General features: G+C 38.5%; 1 protein-coding gene across 37 annotated transcripts in view; it reads left to right on the forward strand.

Annotated features, from left to right (window-relative positions):
- LYPD6B (LY6/PLAUR domain containing 6B) overlaps positions 1-17,494 on the forward strand; it is a 170,962-nt gene that overhangs the window by 56,280 nt on the left and 97,188 nt on the right. For 2 of the 37 annotated variants that reach the window (XM_070507694.1, XM_070507685.1), the window contains exon 1: positions 4,021-4,062. The exons of the other annotated variants lie outside the window; for them this stretch is intronic. The gene's annotated coding sequence lies outside the window, so the exon portion shown is untranslated. Of the gene's footprint in view, positions 1-4,020; positions 4,063-17,494 lie in introns of those variants that run through there. 37 annotated transcript variants of the gene reach the window in all.

Consider the following 17,494-nt stretch of genomic DNA (forward strand, 5'->3'; position numbering starts at 1 on the left):
AGGAAGGGAGAAAAAGAAAGAGAGAGATTGATTGAGAGAGAGAGAGAAAGCCTGACAGACTGGGAAAAATGCAGCTCTCAGGAGACTAGTGGTCTTCATTTGTGACAGAGTCGGAAAGTAAGAAAGCTGGAAGGATAGGAATTTGGGTTTGGTGTGGGGCTTTGAGTTTAAGATGTCAAAGGTGATGACAAGATCTAGTATGTGGATGAGAGAGGGGATGGCAGAACTGGAGGGAAGATGAAAGTATTGGCATTGAGGAAGTAAAAATTATGATGCTAGGGTGGTATGTAGGCTATCTGCATGTACATGAACGTTGTCTTGGTCACTGACAGTAGGACTTAGGATGTCATGAATACCATGAGCCAGGTGTTATTGAGAATGTGGAAGTGACTAGGTGATCTCTATAAACCAAGACAGGCATATAATTTTGGAAGTGACCCTAGAACCAAAGAGTCACATCTGAGGCAGAGATTGTGAGTTGGCTCCCTAAAACCCTTCTTCCTTGATGATATAATCATGATTTTTTAGCTGAGCACATGGCTGTCCAGGGTAAGACTACATTTCCCAGCCTACCTTGCAGCTAGGTATGGCTGTGTGACTAAGTTCTGACCAATAGAATATAAGTGGAAGTGGTGCTTACAACTGACACAAACTTTCTTTAGAGAGAAAAGAAGCCTTCTTTCTTCTGGCTAACTTCAGTATGTTTGTGCTCTTTTATGAAATCTATGAGACAGAAGAAACTGCTGAAGGTGGTGGAGCAGTAAGATAAGAAATAACCTTGGTTCCTCCTGACTTTGTGAAGCCCACCTCTACATATTTTTCATGTGAAAGGGAAATATAATGTCTGATCTCCTAAAGCCATTGCTGTCTTGGGGTCTTGGGGTTCTCTTGCTCATAGCCAAATGAGTCTTGTGCATAGCTCAGGATTAGGAGGAGAGGGTAGTTGGCATCAACAAGGGAAGAAGCAATTTCTCTAAGAGAGAGCCAGATTTCAGTTTAAGTCGGAAAGTGGAAACAGTATTCTGAAGACCTTATGGATGCTGAAGGGCTGTTTTACCTGGAAACAAGGTTGCCGGAAGGTACAGTGGAAAGCTTTGAGAGGAAGGGAGCAGAGGGAGATGGCTGCTAAGAAGGGCAAGAATGGGGAAGAGAGTTTGGGGATGCATAGGTAGGAATTTACATTTTGGCAGAGATCAAAGAAGTCAAGGATGTGAGGGATGGTCGTAGAAGCTGACCTCAAAGATTCCAGCAAATGTTTGATGTAGTCTGTATTGGTCCAGATGCAACTTAGATTGGTCCAGATGCAACCAACTCCAAATAGGTAGGAGGTCTGGTAAGCATAGCAATTGGAAGTAAGGTCTGTTGGTGCTGAAGCCTGGGACAGGAATAGACCCTGGGCTAACAGTATCTCACGACAGACGGTCCAGATACCCTATCAGCATTTCCATGAATAAAACTGGAAACAGTATTCAGAGAAAGTAAGGATAGTCTACTATCTGTTTTTCTGGGACAATCTCTGGTGGGTCCTGATGATCTCTACTCTTTCTCTAAGTGCTCATGGGCCATCTCTTTAAAGATCAAGTTCAGGTATTTTCCCTTGGATTTGACATTTTGAGCTGTACATGGTTCACTTTTCATGATCTAGATGGAACTGGGTGTCTTTTTTCTCTCTTCCCACATGTATGTTTTAACTTTGCGTGTTTTCGTTACCCCTGGCTCGTACAATTTGTGATTTTTCTCTTTCCTCAAGAATTTTCTTTTACATTTCTTGCATATGTTAGGAATCTCCATTTTGTTTTACTTATTCAGTTCTTGTCAATAAATAATTTGATTTTTCCCAATTAATGATGGTCACTTTAAATTATTTTCTCACACTCCCAGCTCCCTTGTTTGGTGATGACTTTTTCCCTTCATCCATGATTCTTATCAATCACTTTGTGACTCCTTTACATCAACTTTGCCTTTCTGATTATAACAGAACAAGAGTTTTCTTGACTTTTTTTTTTGTCCCTGATGTATTCTAGTAGAATATTACTTTGGTATTGTAGAGTTGATATAAAGTGGTATAACAATAAATGGGTAAAATAAACATGTATAATGAATGAGAAGATTTCCTCCAGTAAATAAGAAAATAATTATCTACTTAATTTTTTGGACTGATTTAATTATTTTTCATCTCTGTGTGTGAATGAGTAGACAATAATAAACAGTACGTAGAGTAAAAACTCTTTTTTTCTTCCCTTTTAAATGCTCAAGCAAGGATTTGAATACCAGCATGCAATTTCACTAAATAAATGTGAATGAACTTTTAACATAGGAATGATTGGACTCTGCCTCCCGTAAGGATTAATGGAATAAAGCCTTGTAACTTCACTTCTGGAATGCCAGGGACGTGATATAATCTTGGGGACATACTTTTCATGTGAAGATCATAATTAGATTTGCTGAACCAAATATCCAAAGGATTGTCTGAAAAATACTCCTGGACCTCAGGCAGGTGGAAATGAATAGTTAGGAGACTGCTACCCTGCGGTTAACCACTTGGTGATTAAGTTCTAGATATGGTGCCTATTAAAGTAGGAGTAATTATGCATTTCCTGTGAGACTGGAATTCTTGAGAGCATTCATTAACTCTCCAATGGATTCTTCTTTGTAAAGAAGAATGAATAAAATTAGATTTTACTTTAAACTTAAATTATTTAAAATGAAACATTTACAGACAATAAGAACATAAGCACCATTTGCCATCCCTATTGTCATGCCTGATCCTTGTCAATAGTTAGACCTAACTTTTTAGTTGTAATAAGGGGGCTTCAAACCACCACCATATTGTTTCTTCCTTTGCTTGGCATTGCTTAGCCACTTGTCAAAGGACTTTTAAGGAGGACTTTACATGTATCAAGTAGCAACCCCAAAAATAGCTATTGAAAGAATAAAAAAATTTTGTCATTATTTTGGCTTGTTGTATGACTTTTAATGTTTAAGAACTTTTGTTTTAGAAGATTATAACATGGACACCATAGCTGGTGTACTAAGAGAAAGACAAAAGTTGAAAGGACATTTCTCTTTTTAAAAGGTTGGTATGCAGTCCCATGTGATACCATGCTCCCAGATAAATACTGTTGAAGACATTCCGTTCTCACAGTGAAAATTAGTGTGTGTGTCTAGCTGGGCTTTTTTCACCCCAAATGGGAGTTTGGTTAAGCACAGCAGTGCTTAGTGATTTGTATGCACTTGGGTTGAACAATAAAAATTATTTACTCTTAGCTAATCTGGTTCATTATTGCTCTCTGTTTGATGTTGAAGCCATCGGGGAGAGAGACTGAGGTGAGGTGGGAGAGAGAGACTGAGACCAAAAACAAGAATGGGGCCGTACAAAAGAACAGAAGACAGAGCAGGAGATGTCAAGCAAATAAAAGGGAGACGGGGCCAGTGTGACAGCAAGAGGGTGAGAAGTGATCAGTAGAGGGTGTTGGAAGGACAGAGAGACAGCCAGATGGATGGATGCACAGGCACAGAGATAGAGAGAGAATTGCAAAAACAAGCAAAAGCAGAGGAGGGACGGGAGAGAGAGAGAAATGGGAGGTAGGGAGTCAACAAGTCTGAGGAGGTCTCGTGTCCGTTAGGACCCTTGGTAACTGTCTGACTTCCCTCTTGGTGAGTTATCGTGGAGCAAATGTAAGTTTATTGTATGCCCATTAATGAGTGGAAAATCATTTGAGAGACAAGTAGCAAATTTACCCCTAGGATTAAATTTCTTTATTTCCACTTAGTCCATGCTTTCAGATCCTGAACTTGGGTTCTGAACTGTGTTAATCATTGCTTCATATTAATATGGAAATGAGTTTACCCTGTTGCAAGTCCCAGTTTCAATCAGTATGTAATTATGAAAATTAGTTTTAAAGATGCTGTGAAAGGGTCTTGCTTTCCAGGCAATAATTAAACCTCTCAGCCATTCCTGGGTGGTTGATTTTTTTCTTCTTAATTGTTTTTTTCCTAAACTTACTTTCTGCAGGTGGGAAAAGAGTGAGTTGCTGCTGACTGTGGGATTCGTTAGTTGAGGTAGGTAAAGGTTCCATCAAGAGAGAAGGGAATGAATAGAATGTTTGAGAGCTGAAGACAAAGAAGAAGAAAGATCAGCTGCTTTCTTCTGGCCCAAAGGAAAGAATTATTTTTTTAAGTCTGAATAGAACCTTTAAAACTCCACTTGTTTTCAAAGGAGTATTTTTGAGCCAGATCTCAAAATGTGGAGCTAAATCTCCGTTCTCAGTGGGAGCCAACCAAACATGCTTGCCAATTTCAGTTTCTGGCACTTAGTAAACAGGTGCTCAAAAATAGCAACACATAATTATTATTATTATCATCTATAAAGTGCCATGGCAGCTGTGCATTACTACAGAAGTGGAGCCTGAAAGGCTCCTAGGCATGCGGCTCTGGTGGCACCATGCACCATGCTCTTCCTGCTTCCCTACCCCCTCCTCCCAAACGAGGACCTCTCTCCCTGGAAGAGCAGAGCAAAACCACTTAGAAAGTCTTAGAGTATGAAGCCTTCAAGGATGCGTTGTAGATGTAGGCACTATTCTTCAACTTTCTATCTGTGAAAGTTGCCATCTCAGTGGGATGTTAGAAAGGAGTCTCTTGTGTACGCTGTACACAGGAACTCACTGTGGTAGGAGGAAGGGTTGCCAGATAAAATACAGGACATCTAGCTACACTTGAATTTCAGATAAACAACATAAGTAAATATGAATAAAACATTATTTATCTGAAAGTCAAATTTAACTAAGCATCCTGTGTTTTTATTTGCTAAACTGACAACCTGGGTTGCATCACCTCCACTGGGGAAGTGTTAGACTCCAACAACCTCGGCTAGGCACTAATTGAGCCTGTCGTTCCTAGGGCTGTGATATGTTTCTCTGCCGTAGGTACCTTGTACGTTCTTCCAGAAGGTAGCATAGATGTAACTGGGAATAATTGTAAAAGGAAGAAGGCAGGGGGCTGGCCCCGTGGCCAAATGGTTAAGTTCGGGCATTCCGCTACAGTGGCCCAGGGTTCGGATCCTGGGCGTGGACATGGCACTGCTCATCAGGTAACATTGGGGCGGTGTCCCACATGCCACAACTAGAAGGAGCGACAACTAAGATATACAACTATGTACGGGGGCAGGGTTTGGGGAGATAAAGCAGAAAAAAAAAAAAAGATTGGCAACAGTTGTTAGCTCAGGTGGCAATCTTAAAAAAAAAAAAGGAAGAAGGCAGAGTTTTTGGGTCAGATATCATCAGAGATTTATACAAGTTAGAATAGGCAATAAAACGAGCCTCTTAAATAAATTAGGTTGCTTTACTGACTTTGGGAAAAGTCAATGGCTGTTGATCCATCAGTGAGAAATACAAGTGTGCTTGAATCTCAACATCAGCAGTCTTCTTGGGCTATTTGGTCATCCCATCATGTACTCTACATGATTTTTAATGCACAGACACAAGATTTATTTAATGAGGAAATAGAAGGGAGTATAATTTTTAAAAATCATTGTCAAATACTGCATTTTTTATTACTTTGAGGCAGTCTCCTTTCAAGATCCTACAAATAAAAATTGTGAATAATTGCTTACTTGTTAGAACTTTGCCATTTATTTGCTATTTAAGGGAGTTAGCATAGAGTGGTGGAAAATCCTGGAGTTAAGAGACTCAGCCCCAGTGCTCTCCCTGAATTGTTTCCTTTGTGAGTAGGTACCAACATTTATACATTCTCAGTTTCATTGTGAATTCCTGAGACTTAAGTATTCTGAGGTTGCCCTAACTTTTACGATCTCAAACTGATTTGGATCTATGTTATCAAAATCTATTTTCCCTATTTGAGTTGTATGGGACATGACCAAGGAGACTGAAAAAATTGGGTTTGATTTCTTGCATTGCTTCTGAAAGTTAAGCTTATCTACTGTCTGAGTACACTGGAACTTTGAGATACATATAGATATAGATGTATGTCAATCTACATGTGTAGAATTTTTTATCATACTGTATATAGAGTGATACACATTATATATAGACTTTTGTTTAAATCATACTGCTTTAACTGAGGAAAGTTTAAGACGAATGTGAGATGACAGGACTTTGATGCACTGCCACGTCCTGCACTTTTACAAGGCTTCCAAATGCTTTTCCCACATATTGAACTGTCACAGCAATGATCAGTGGCTCAGAATGCCTCCTGAGTTCTTGACTGGCTGCCAAAAACAATTGCTTAAGTAAATGTTTCCCGATGTCCAATGACCATTAATGTCTCCCAAATACAACTGGTTATGAGCTGAGATTTTGAAGGTGTACTGGCTATTTGTTATTAGTGCCGTTGAGTCAATTCCAACTCCTAGTGACCCTGTGGACAGCAGAGCAGAACACTGCCCGGTCTTTTTGCACTATCCTCTCACCTTCCGGCACAATATCAGACAATGCTCTGCTGCTATTCATAGGGTTTTCATGTGCTGAAACCTGTCCACTGTGGTTGACCATGCTAGTATTTGCAATACCAATGGCATAGCTTTCAGCATCACAGCAACACGTGACTGCCACAGTATGACAGCCTACAGATGGGTGGTGCGGTTCCCTGACCGGGAAATGAACCCCAGGCTGCAGCGATGAGAGCACTGAATCTTAACCACTAGACCACCTGGGCCATTGCACACTACCAATACTTTGGTGAAATCTATAAAAAACCTTTGCTATTGTGATCCATTGGACTAGGAAGGGCAGGTACAGCCCTTCAAAGGGACAGAAGCACTTCTCTTAACATCTCTTTCTTCAGAGACCAGAGTGGGTCTCTGAACTGCCTGATGTCTCTCTTATGATAGAATCACACCAGTGCCAGCAGGAGGCAATTCATGTTGCAAGATCCCCTCAAATTTGGAACCCAGTAGAATTCAAAGACTTTCGAATAGCACGTCTCTGGATAATGACGTGAGTCCTGATAACCAGGATGTAGCTAGGCCCATCTCAGGCTTCCAGAGTTCTCCAGAGCTCTGTGTGTGGCACCAGGGGCAATGCCTAGTCTAGGATTGAATGCCTCCTTTTACGGTGGCCAGTCTTGAGGAAGACAAGTCTTAAACTCAGGGACTTTTAAAACTTTATTTTCCCAAAGACTGAAAGGAGAACTAGCGCTCAAGGTGAGACCCCGCCTGATTGCCCAGCCTTGCAGTTAGACCACTTGTAAACTCATTGAGACAGCAGCGTGGTATTTAGTAAATAGGCGACCAGGGGCTTTGGTCAGAAGTTATTACCTAGATTCATGCAGGCCGCATAGAACTGTTCTCAGAAGAACGGTTCCTCCATTGTTTCATTATTGTTCTGAAGGAGCAGTTTGTCCTCATTATGTTCAGTATGAGAAATTTCACATTTTTCTTCCAAAGAGAACCTTTTATACCAACTTATTTCCTGTTAGGAGAAGATTGATTATTGATGTCTGCTGAGGCTGCTGGGGAGAAAGGGGGTGTGGTGGCTAAGTGATAGTCTAAACTGGATCATACTGTATTTTAAAGTTATTATAAAGTTATAGCCCCTTTTCCTTTGCACTCGGGTGTGACCCCAGAATATTTCTCAACTCAGTCTCCTAAGCAGTCACTGCTCATCAGTTGGCACTGATACGTGAGCTGATGCCCGTGTACCACTTGTGGTTTAGATGGATTATTTTCTCTACTTCTTTCTCTAGGCATTTGTATTCAAAAGCAGCTCTGTGGGTCTTTTAAAAGCAGATCTCAGGTTGGAGTCCTTTGGCCTTGGCAGAAAAAGGGCCAGGCTGCAGGCAGAGGGCTGGTCTGTCTCAATGGGAGTTGGGCATTAAGGAACACGTGTTTTGTTCCTTTAGACCCCCTGCCCTGTCACCAATGGGCATTGGGTCCTTGGACCCGGCTAGCGGACTTTTTTAGAGACATACCTTCAAAGAGAGCTAAACGACCAATATGTCCTCTTTTTGGACAAATTCAGTTCTTCCTCGCTACCCTCTCCCACAGGGCTTTATGAACCAAGTCTGTCTTATTTATATGGACTTTTAAAATGGTGGCTTTGTTTAAGCTATTGTAAAAGGTTAAATGAATCCTTCTTTGAACCTACTAACATTTTGGAATCCTCCTTTCAAAATTGTCACGCAGGCTGGGCTGTGAGTTAGCCAGAATTTGAAGTGTAAAAAGCAAAACAACTGAAAATTTGCTTCTTGTCTGTGGCTAACACTAACCCAGGCCCCTCCTGCCGCCCAGCTCTTTGTGGTATTTTTAATCAACACTGTTGTTGCTTGAACCAACCCTTGTCAGTGTTCTGATCTTGCAGGGCAGAGCTGTGTCTCCAGACAGTTAGAACCCGTTTACTTAAACAATAGACCCTCTTCTTGTCAGTTCTGCTGCTTTCAATAATTTATCTTGACTTGATCTTCATTAGTGTGTGCCCTTGGCAAAGGAGGCATACCTCCAAAGTTGGCTAATTACTCAGCTATTCAATATTAGCATGACTTAAAGGCACCTAGCCATCTCCGTGAAAGGGTGCTTCTCTGCCAGAGCCACCCTCGAATGTAGCAGGTGACAGGGACAGGGCTAGTAGTGATGAGCCAAATCCAGAGGAAATGTGGAACTCTCAAGGGAACTGTTAGTGCTTCCTTGTTCTCCAATATATTCCTCTTCTGCATGCCCATGGAAGAACTCTGGAGCCACTGCACAGCCCAAAGCCTGGAAATTAAAAGGAATTGGGATGGGGTGGAGGTGGAGGGGGTTACTACAGATAGTCCTAGAAAGTTAGCCACTGAATTTTGAATTTAGTAGTAACTATGGAAATGGGGGGGTTTAGGTAATGCTTGGCAAACCATCAAGTATAGTTGTGTCTATTGTTCATTGCACAAGGGCACTGAGCCAAAGACTTAAGTGGGGCCAAAATCCAACCCATGCTCTGTCTGGCAGAGGCTATGTTGGCCTGGAGAAAGGGAGGCCTTTTGCAAATGCATGCACAGACACTGTCCTCTCCCCGAGCTATGTACACACACACAGGGCTCATCTGTCCAGTGTGGGCTTTTCCTAATTTGCATAAAGGTTCCATATGGGCTAGTGGTGGTCCTCATGCTTCTCCCAGGTCCTCAGTAGGTCAGACATCTGTGTGAACTCTGAATCCATCTTGACCTCACAGCTCAGGAGACGGGCTCTCAGAGATCCTAGAGGGCAGGAACTCCCCTGGCATGAAATAATTTCAGGGTGCACATGACAACACTTGTAAGAAGTTATTCCCTTTTAATTCTCTTGCAGTCCTACTCATTAGTCCAGCAGAAGGTATCAGTTTGTTAAAAAGGCTAGCAGCAAGTTCATGAGATGCCTTAGTTAGCCACACCAGCCCTGGAGAGAGAGAGCTGAATCTAGACCCAGAGGCTTCTGCAGGAAATTCTTGTAGGCATTTACTAACATCTTTGGTATTCACTGTATTTATGTTTAGAATATTTTCTACCTTTGCCAAGAGATACTGGTTTTCTACTTAAAGAGCTGAAGTAACCTTTAAAGTATAATAAATATATAAAAGAAATGAATTGGTTTCTTTGTTGTTTTAGTCAAATCTAAGTTGTCACTAGCTTGGACTGAATTTAGGAAACACCAATTTAGTGTAAAGAGACAAAATGTGAAAGGGGATTATTTGAGTGTGAGGAACAGAGGCTTTCACAGTAATACAGGTTTCTGATAACTTCTGCTAAGAAGAGAATGAGAGGAAACATCTACACTGCTGTGGGAGGGATGTCTGTTCAAATGTGCAGGTGCGCACGTGTGCTTCTGTGTTGTGCATACTTGTTCCATAAACAAAAGCTGAGAAATTGTGGACTCTGTGAATTCCTGAGGGTGGGACTAGATGATGTAGGAGAGACTGGAGCTATTTAGAAGTCAAGCAAATGACCCCACATTTTTTTCTGCAGGGAAGAAATGTTTAAAGACAGAAAGTTCCAAAGTAGAACACATCTGTTAATTGATACTTGACTCAAAGTCTTCCTTCATATGTCCCTCCATGTCTCTTTCCTTCATTCTCTATCTCTCAGTCTTTCATCTACACACACACACACACTCACACACACACTCACACACACTCACACACTCCAGTCCGCCAGTAATTCAAATCTGCCATCTCTCTTGTAGGAGAATTCCCTGCAGAAGCCACCATGTAAAGTAACAGATATGATACAGGGAACTAAGGGCATTGTTCTCAGACCTTTTTAGTGAAATGACACATTCAGCTGTTGGCATGAACGTGGTCGAGATTGCTGCAGTAAATGCACTGTTTGGTATCCAGTGACAACATTAGCTTATGTTTACATAAAGAAAAAAGTGTCGGCTGATACAATCTCAGAAAACTGCTGCCACAGGCCTTTGAAACAATTAGTTTAGACTATTTCACAGAGCATTAAGCTTAACAATGTCAGTCTGTTCCTCAATGCTCTTCAAGAAAATTTTTACAATGAGGCCAAAATTTAGGTTGGCAAAAGAGAAACCTCAAATAGGCAATCTCATCTTATTGTTTTTTAACTGCTTTTTAGAGATATAATTGACTTACAACCATAAACTGCACATAGTTAAAGTGCACAGTTTGCTAAGTTTTGGCATGTATATATCTGTGAAACTATCACCATAATCAAGATAATGAACACGTTCATCACCCCCAAAGGTTTTCTTGTGCCCTTGATAGTCCCTATCTCCCACCCCTCCCTGTGCACCCTCTTTCCCAGGCAGGGAAATGCCTTCTGTCACTATAGATTAATTTGTATTTTCTAGATTTTTATGTTAAGAGCCATACTATATACTCATTTTTGTGTGGCTTTTTCACTCAGCATAATTATTTTGAGAATCATATACATTGTGTGTATCATTAGTTCATTCCATTTTACTGCTGAATAACATTCCACTGTGTGGTTATGCCACCATCTGTTTCTCCATTCACCTGCTCATGGACATTTGGGTTGTATTTGGCTTGTTTCTGGCTGTTGGCTATTACAAATAAAGCTACTGTGAACATTTGTGTATAAGTCTTCGTAGGGATGTGTATTTTCCTTTCTCTTGGTTAAACGCATAGGAGTGCAATGACCGGATCACATGGTAGTTGTATATTTAATAAGCTATCACACAGTTTTCCAAAAAGTTATACCATTTTATGTCCCCACTAGCAGAATACGAGCGTTTCAGCTCCTCCTCCTCCTTGCCCACACTGGGTTTGTAAGCCATTTTCTCTCATTGTGGTTTTACTTAGCATTTCCTAACTGAGTAATGATGTTGAGCATCCTGTATGTGCTGTTTACCATTTGTATATCTTTGGTGAGGTGTCTGCCCATTTAAAAAATTGTACTGTTTTCTCACTCATTTTTGAGCATTCTTATATATTCTAGATACAAGTTCTTTATCAGCTGTATGCTTTGCAAATTTTTTCTTCTTGTCTATGTCTTATCTTTTTATTCTAACAGTGTCTTTCAAAGAACTAAAGTTTTAAATTTTGATAAAATAGAATTGATTAACTTTTTCTTTTGTTTTTGTTTTGTTTTGTTTTTGGTGTCACATCTGAGAAATCTTTGCCAAATCCAAAGTCACAAATGTTTTCTCCTAGAAATATGTAATTTCAACTTTTATATTTGTGTCTATGATCTATGTTAAGTTCATTTTTCTTGTATGTGCAGGATCTGGATCAAAGTTCAACTTTTTGCATGTATATCTAATTGTTTCAGTACCATTTGCAAAAAAGTCTGTCTTTATCTCCATTGAATTGCCATTGCACATTTGTCAAAAGTCAGTTGTTCATATATTTGTCAATTTATGTCTGTTTCTGAACTCTATTCTGTTTTATTGATCTATGTGCCTATCCTGTCTTGATTACTGTCACTAGGTAATAAGTTTGAAATCAAGTAGTTGTTTTGGTTACCCTGGATCCTTTGCATTTTCATCTCAATTTTAGAATCAGCCTGTCACTTTCTACAAAAAGCCTGCTAGGATTTTGATTGGATGGTGTTGAATCTATAGATTGATTAGGGGAGAATTGCCATCTTAATATGTGTCTTCTAATCTGTGAACAAGGCTATAACTCTCCATTTATTTAGGTTTTTATTTACTTTGTTCAGCAATGTTTTGTATTTTTCAGTAAACTTCTTTCACATTTTTGTCAGATTTATCCCTTGGGTTTTTTTTTTCCTTGCTGAGGAAGATTCGCTCTGAGCTAACATCTGTTGCCAATCCTCCTCTTTGTTTGCTGGAGGAAGGTTCTTTCTGAGCTAACATCTGTGCCAGTCTTCCTCTATTTTTTATGTGGGTCATTGCCACAGCATGGCCACCAATAAGTGGTGTAGGTCTATGCCTGGGGACTGAACCCAGCCCACTGAAGCAGAGTGTGCTGAGCTCAACCACTAGGCCATGGGCCCATCCCCCCTCAGTGTTTCCTTTTAATGGCATGGTAAGTGATTTTTTTAAAAAAAATTTAATTTTTGATTATTTATTGCTGGTATATAGAAATATAATTGATTTTTGTATATTGATCTTGTATTTTGCAACCTTACTAAAGTCACTTAGTACAAGTAGCTTTTTAAGGGATTCTATTGGGTTTTCTACGTAGGTGATCATGGCATCCTCCAAAACAGATAGTTTTACTTTGATGCCTTTTATTTCTTTGTCTTGACTTACTGTGCTGGCTAGATCTTTTAGTACAATGTTGAACAGAAGGAATGAGAGCAGACATCCTGTTCTTGCTCATAGGGGAAAGCAGTCTTTCACTATTAAGTATTATATTAACTTTAGGTTTTTCATAGATATTCTTTATCAGGTTCAAGAAGTTCCCTTCTATTCCTGGTTTGCTGAGAATTTTTATCAGGAATAGATGTTGGAGTTTGTTAAATGATTTTTCTGTGTTCTTGAGATGATATGGTTTTTCTTTTTAAGTTTGTTAAACTAAATTACATTGATTTTTTGGGGTGGGGGAATTTTAAACTAACTTTGAATTCCTGCAATAAAACCTACATGGTCATGATGTATTAGCATTTTATATATTGTTAGATTCAGTTTGCAAAAATTTTGTTTCTAGTTTTTCCATCTGTGTTCATGAGGGATATTGGTTTGCAGGGTTTTTTTTTTTTTCTTGTAATGTCTTTTTCTGCTTTTGGTATCAGCGTAATGCTGGTTTTATGGAGTGAGTAGGGAAGTATTGTCTCCTTTTCAATTTTCTGGAAGAGTTTGTGTAGAATTTCTGTTACTTCTGCCTTAATTTTTGGTATAATTCACCAGTGATGCCATCTAGGTCTTGTGTTTTGTTTGTGGGAATGTGTTTAACTACAAATTCAAGTTCTTTAATAAATACAGGGCTATTCAAGTTATCCGTTTTTTCTTGAGTAAGCTTTTGTAGTTTGTGTCTTTCAAGGATTTTTCCATTTAATCTGAATTTTTGAAATTATTGCCATGAAGTTGTTCATAATGTTCCCTTATTGTATTTTAATATCTGTAGAATATGTTGTGATGTCAACTCTTTCCTTTCTGATATTGATAATTGTGTTTTTTCTCTTATTTTCCTAATCAGTCTATATATAGGGTTATGAAATTATTGATCTTCTCAAAGAACAAGCTTTTAGTTTTATATTCTTTATTGTTTTTCTGCTTTCTTCTTTTTTATTTCCTAACTTCTGCTTATTTTGAGTGTTAATTTACTCTCTTTTTCTAGTTTCTTAAGGTGGAAGCTGAGGTTATTGATTTGAGGTTGTTCTTCTATTTTAATATAGGCGTTTAGTGCTGTAAATTTTTTCATAAGTATCCCACAAACTGATGTTGTGTTTTCATTTCCACTTAATTCAGAGTACTTTCTAATTTTATTTTTAACTTCATCTTTGACCTATGATTTATGTAGAAGTGTTGTGTAGTTTCCAAGTATTTGTTTAGTTTTCAAATATGTGGGGGATTTCCCAGAGGTCTTTCCATTATTAATTTCTAATTTAATCCATTGTAGTGAGAGAACTATATCTTGAAATATTTTTAATCTATTTAGACTTGTTTTATGGCTCAGAATATGTTCTATCTTGGTAAATGTTCCACGTGCATGTGAAAAAGAATTTATGTTCTACTTTTAATGGGTGGAGTGTTCTACAACTGCCAGTTAGGTCACGTTAGTTGATAATATGTCCTTACTGATTTTCTGTCTGCTTATTCTCTCAATTGTTGAGACACGAGTATTGAAATTGCCACTTATAATTATGGATTTGTCTATTTCTCCTTGCAGTTCGATGTTTTTTTTTTTTTTTTAAAGATTTTATTTTTCCTTTTTCTCCCAAAGCCCCCTGGTACATAGTTGTGTATTTTTAGTTGTGGGTCCTTCTAGTTGTGGCATGTGGGACGCCGCCTCAGCATGGCCTGATGAGCAGTGCCATGTTTGAGCCCAGGATTTGAACCAGCAAAACCCTGGGCTGCCGAAGCGGAGTGCGCAGACTTAACCACTTGGCCACGGGGCCGGCCCCCAATGAGTTTTTATTTTATGTATTCTGAAGCTCTGTTAATAGGTTTATAAACATTTAGGATTGCCATATCTTCTTGATTAGTGACTACTTTATCTTGAGGAAATGACTTTTATTCCTGGAAATACCTTTTTGCTCTGAAATACATACTATCTGATATTAATATTGTCACTCCAGTTTTTTTTTTTTTGACTAGTGCCAGCATCATTTTGTTTTTAATCTATTTATGTCTTTATATCTAAAGTATGTTTCTTATAACCAGCATATGGTTGGGTCTGTCTCTTTATCCAACTGACAGCCTTTGACTATCAGTCAGGGTGTTAGACCACTTATGTTGAATGTGATTGTTGATATGGTTAAATTTAAACCTTTCATCTTGCTGTTTGTTTTCTAACTGTTCCTTTTGTTCTTTGTTCCCCTGTCCTTATTTTTCTGGCTTCTTTTGGATTGAGTTTTTTTAATGATTCCATTTTAGCTACTTTGTTGATGTAATAGCTATATCTGTTTGCTTTATTTTAATAGTTGCTTTAGAGTTTATAGTATACATCTTTAAAGTATCATAGTCTACCTTAAAGTGATATTATTCTACTTCACTCACTTTACAGTAGTCTGCTTTCATTCCTACTCCCTCCTCAGCCTTTTTGCTAATTTTTCATACATATGTAAGATGTATGTATCCCACATATGTACCCCACAATACATTATTATTTTTGTTTAAATGAAATAGTTAATATTAATATTTATTAAAGAGATTTAAATAATAAGAATATAGACAACAATATCGTGTTATAGTCATGAAACTTGCTAAGAGACTAGAACTTAATTATTCCTACCACTAAAAAGAAATGATAATTATGTAACATATATCTGATAGAGGTACTAATTATCGCCACAATGGCAATCATGTTACACTATATAAAGTATCAACTTAACATGTAGTACACTTTAAATTTACATAATACTATATGTTAAACATATTTCAATTAAAAAATAAATAATAAGAAAAAATCTTATGTATTTATCCATGTGCTTATTATTTCTGGTGTCTTTCATTCCTTTGTGTAGATCCATGTTTCTACCTAGTATCATTTTCCTTCTGTTTGAAAGACTTCCTTTGATAGTTCTTATAGTGCCTGTTTTAAAGCTTTTGTATGTATGAAAAAGCGTGTATTTCACCTTTGTTTTGAAATATATTTTTATTATGTGTAAAAAATTGTAGGTTGGCAGTTTTTTCCTTTCAGAACTTTAAAGATGTTCAACCATCTTCTCACTTGCATTGTTCCTGATCAGAAATCTGCTGTCCCCCTGATCTTTGTTCCTCTGTACAGAAATGTGCCTTTTTTTCCTCTGGCTACTTTTAAGATTTTTTTAAATCATTTGTGGAGTTTGATCATTTATGTGCCTTGCTGTAATTTTATTCATAATTTTTGTGCTTGGGGGTTCATTGAGTGTCTTAGATCTGTAAGTTTATAGTTTTCGTCAGATTTGGAGAAATCTTAGCCTATATTTCTTCAAATTTTTTTTCTGTCTCCTACCCTCTTCTCTTTTTTTTTTTTTGAGGAAGATTAGCCCTGAGCTAACTACTGCCAGTCCTTCTATTTTTGCTGAGGAAGCCTGGCCCTGAGCTAACATCCGTGCCCATCTTCCTCTACTTTATACATGGGACGCCCACCACAGCATGGCATGCCAAGCGGTGCCATGTCTGCACCTGAGATCTGAACTGGCGAACCCTGGGCCACCGAGAAGCAGAATGTGCAAGCAACCGCTGTGCCACCGGGATGGCCCCTCCTACCCTTTTCTCTTAAGGGAACTCCAATTACGTGTATCTTAGGCAACAAAGTTGTTTTGCGGTTCACTGATGCTCTTTCCATTTTTTAAAATTATTTTTTCTCCCTTTGTTTCATTTTGGATAAATTTTGTTACTGTTGTGAAGTTTCCTAATCTTTTGTTCTGCAATGTTTAGTTAGCCATTAATCCCATCCAGTGTATTTTTCATCTTAGACATTGTAGTTTCCTTTTGTAGGAATTTGGTTTGGGGCTTTAAAATTTTTTCTATATCTTTATTTCACTTTTTGAACACATACAATGCAGAAATAGTAGTTTTAATGTCCTTGTCTGCTAATTCTAACATCTTTGTCTGTTTTGGATGGTTTTGACTGATATTGTGTTTTCCTGTTTCTTATCATGCTGAGTAATCTTTGGGTGCTAGATATTGTGAATTTTACCTTGTTAGGTGCTGAATATTTTTGCATTCCTGTAAGTATTCTTGAACTTTGTTCTAAGATACAGTTAAACTTCTTGGAAACAGTTTTATCATTTTTGGTGTTCTTTTAATATTTGCTAGGCAACATTTAGTCTAGAGCAAGTATTCTCTGCTATTGAGTGAAGACCCTCCTGAGTATTATTCTCTATGCCCCATGAATTATGAGGTTTTTTTAATCAAACTAGCGGAAATGGCAATTTGTAGATCATAATGTATTATATTATTCAACTTTAATGTAAAATATACATGTATTGTAGATATGTTTCCCTCATTCATTCAATGATTGTTTTTTGAATGCGCACAATGTAGTAGATATCAGGTGTAGAATAGCAAATCAAATCCTTGCTCTCAAGGAGTCTTCATTGTGTGGCTGGAGAGAGATAATAAACTAGTAGTTATATAATATGTAAGGTAGTCATATGTGCTTGGAGAAGAATAATAAGAGTAAAGAGAGAGAGAGGTGGAAAGTGGGATAGGGTGCAGTGGTATATGGGTGTCTGGGAATAACTCTTTGAAAAGGTAACATTTGAGCGGAGACTAGAAGGAAGTGAAGCAGCATGCCAGGTGACTGTCTGGGGGAAGGACGTTCCAGACGTTTATACTAATAAGTGCTGAGATGGAATAATAGGTAGAAGGAGTGGGCTTGGTGTGTTTGAGGAAGAGCAAGGAGGCTAGTGTGGCTGGAGTGTCGTGAGAAAGTGAGGAAAGGAAGAGAGAGGTGATGGCAGAGAGAGAGCGCACTAGGAGGATGGGTAA

This window comes from Equus asinus, chromosome 4 (assembly GCF_041296235.1).
Source record: "Equus asinus isolate D_3611 breed Donkey chromosome 4, EquAss-T2T_v2, whole genome shotgun sequence".
Lineage (NCBI taxonomy): Eukaryota > Metazoa > Chordata > Mammalia > Perissodactyla > Equidae > Equus > Equus asinus.